The sequence below is a fragment of the Dicentrarchus labrax genome, unplaced genomic scaffold, assembly GCF_905237075.1.
Source record: "Dicentrarchus labrax unplaced genomic scaffold, dlabrax2021, whole genome shotgun sequence".
Taxonomy (NCBI): Eukaryota; Metazoa; Chordata; class Actinopteri; family Moronidae; genus Dicentrarchus; species Dicentrarchus labrax.
This window is the reverse complement of record NW_026136718.1, coordinates 29,319,048-29,321,122: the sequence shown is the minus strand read 5'-3', so window position 1 is coordinate 29,321,122 and position 2,075 is coordinate 29,319,048. Positions and strand designations below refer to the sequence as shown.

The window sequence follows — 2,075 nt, the reverse complement described above, 5'->3', positions numbered from 1 at the left end:
AACCTAAAGTTACTTCTGTTGATATTTTCAAAAATAAAACAACGGCTTGCAAAGTACAATAATGAAACAAATATACCTAGAAGAAAAAAATATAAATAAATGGAAATAAACAGACCTACTTTTTTAAATTATTTTCCTAAGCAATGCAAAGATAACAACAAATAAGCTATTGGTATTTTGTGCTTGACTCAAGTCATATCTATAGTTTTGTTTTGAAGAAGTGTACCCGTCATGTTTCCGCTATGACGCTTGCCTTTAACTGTCGCTAACTTACCGCGGCTGTTAGCGGGTTGGAAAGTACAGAGAGACAGGCTGAACGCAGGGTCGTCGTCCTCAGCAGTAGACACAGCATGGCTCCGCTGAAGTTCTGTGCGAATATTTCCTAGCTCTTCACGGAGATTCGGAGCCTTCACTCAGCGGATATACGCGGCTTTTTTCGGCTGGCTTTCAGGCCGTAGAGGCAGCCTGGCTGTACGACTGCGACCTGCAGGAGCTTCAGAGGGCCAGAGAGGCTACAGGAGTGGAGGAATTGGTCCTCATCAACACCCCGCCGGGTAAACAACAACAGCATGGGCCTCACACTGAATGACAGTCAGACTGATACTGAATGGTTAGTAATAATTAGAGCCTTATGATGATGGTGGTGGTAATAATAAGTGTGTGTGTGTGTGTGTGTGTGTGTGTGTGTGTGTGTGTGTGTGTCTCTCGCAGGAGATGTAAAGGCAGGTGATCTTGGTCTTGGAGCAGTTCCTGGATAAGAGGCAGAGTTCAGATTGGGGTCTGGATCTGGCTCTGAAGTATCTGGAAGACCGTTGGACTGCCCGAAGGTGAAGCATCTGAGTAAAAGGCTCAGTGGATATCCACTTCTGTATTGTTTTCACATCCCAAACCAGTTTAGGGGAATAACAAATAGACCGTTTGCACAGCAACCAGTTCGACATGAAGTAGTAGGGTAAACAATAGGTAGGACATTGAGACAGACAACCACCCACCTAGAGCCGAAGGATCTGTCCTAGGTTCTGCCTTTTAACAGGCAGTTTTTCCTTACCTCCCTGTGAGCCAACATCCACAGTAGCAGCACTCCACTCTGTTTGACCTGAATAAGTATCATTGGTAATGCCTGTGTTTTACCCTGCTATTTCCTGTCAGAATGGCTGCTGTGTAAGTGTAAGTGTTTCTATATAGGCCCAAACGTGCTGAAAGAGTCTGTGATGTTCATTTTGAGGTACCAAAAGTGCTAAAAGCACATCGCTTTTTTAGGGTGTATATAAGTTCAATTCAATTCAATTCAATTTTATTTGTATAGCGCCAATTCATAACAGAAGTTATCTCAGGACACTTTTCAAATAGAGCAGGTCTAGACCGAACTCTTTATAACATTACTTACAGAGACCCAACAGTACCACCATGAGCAAGACCTTGGCGACAAGGGCAAGGGAAAAACTGCCTGTTAAAAGGCAGAAACCTAGGACAGATCCTCCGGCTCTAGGTGGGTGGTCGTCTGTCTCGACCAGTTGGGGCTGGGGGGGAAAGAAGAGAGAGAGAGAGAGAGAGAGAGAGAGAGAGAGAGAGAGAGAGAGAGAGAGAGAGAGAGAGAGAGAGCGAGAGAGAGACACAGACAGACAGACAGACAGGTGCACAGCAACAACAGTATTGACAATGGCAGTCAAGCAAGGACCATGGCAGGAGGGCTCCACCAGGATCCATGAGCCCCTGCCGAGAAGCGAAAGCCCCTGAACTCCGGGGAAGAAGTGGAGTTAGTAACATGCATTAATGGGACAGGAATGAGTGCAGAGCGAGAGAGGAAGAGAGGAGCTCAGTGCACCATGGGAAATCCCCCCATAGTCTAGGCCTATAGCAGCATAGCTAAGGGATGGTTCAGGACTCACCTGATCCAGCCCCTAACTATAAGCTTTATCAAAGAGGAATGTCTTAAGCCTACTCTTGAATGTGGTGAGGGTGTCTGCCTCCCGAACCACAACTTATAAGGACAAAATAATATAAATGCATTGGAAATAGGTCTGTGTTGAAAACGGTATTCCCTGATGGCAGTGGCCTCTTTCAGCAGGATAACG

General features: G+C 45.8%; 1 protein-coding gene across 12 annotated transcripts in view; it reads left to right on the top strand.

Annotated features, from left to right (window-relative positions):
* The window catches only part of hyi (hydroxypyruvate isomerase), a 46,047-nt gene that overhangs the window by 40,015 nt on the left and 3,957 nt on the right, over positions 1 to 2,075 (top strand). The gene's annotated exons all lie outside the window — the stretch shown is intronic.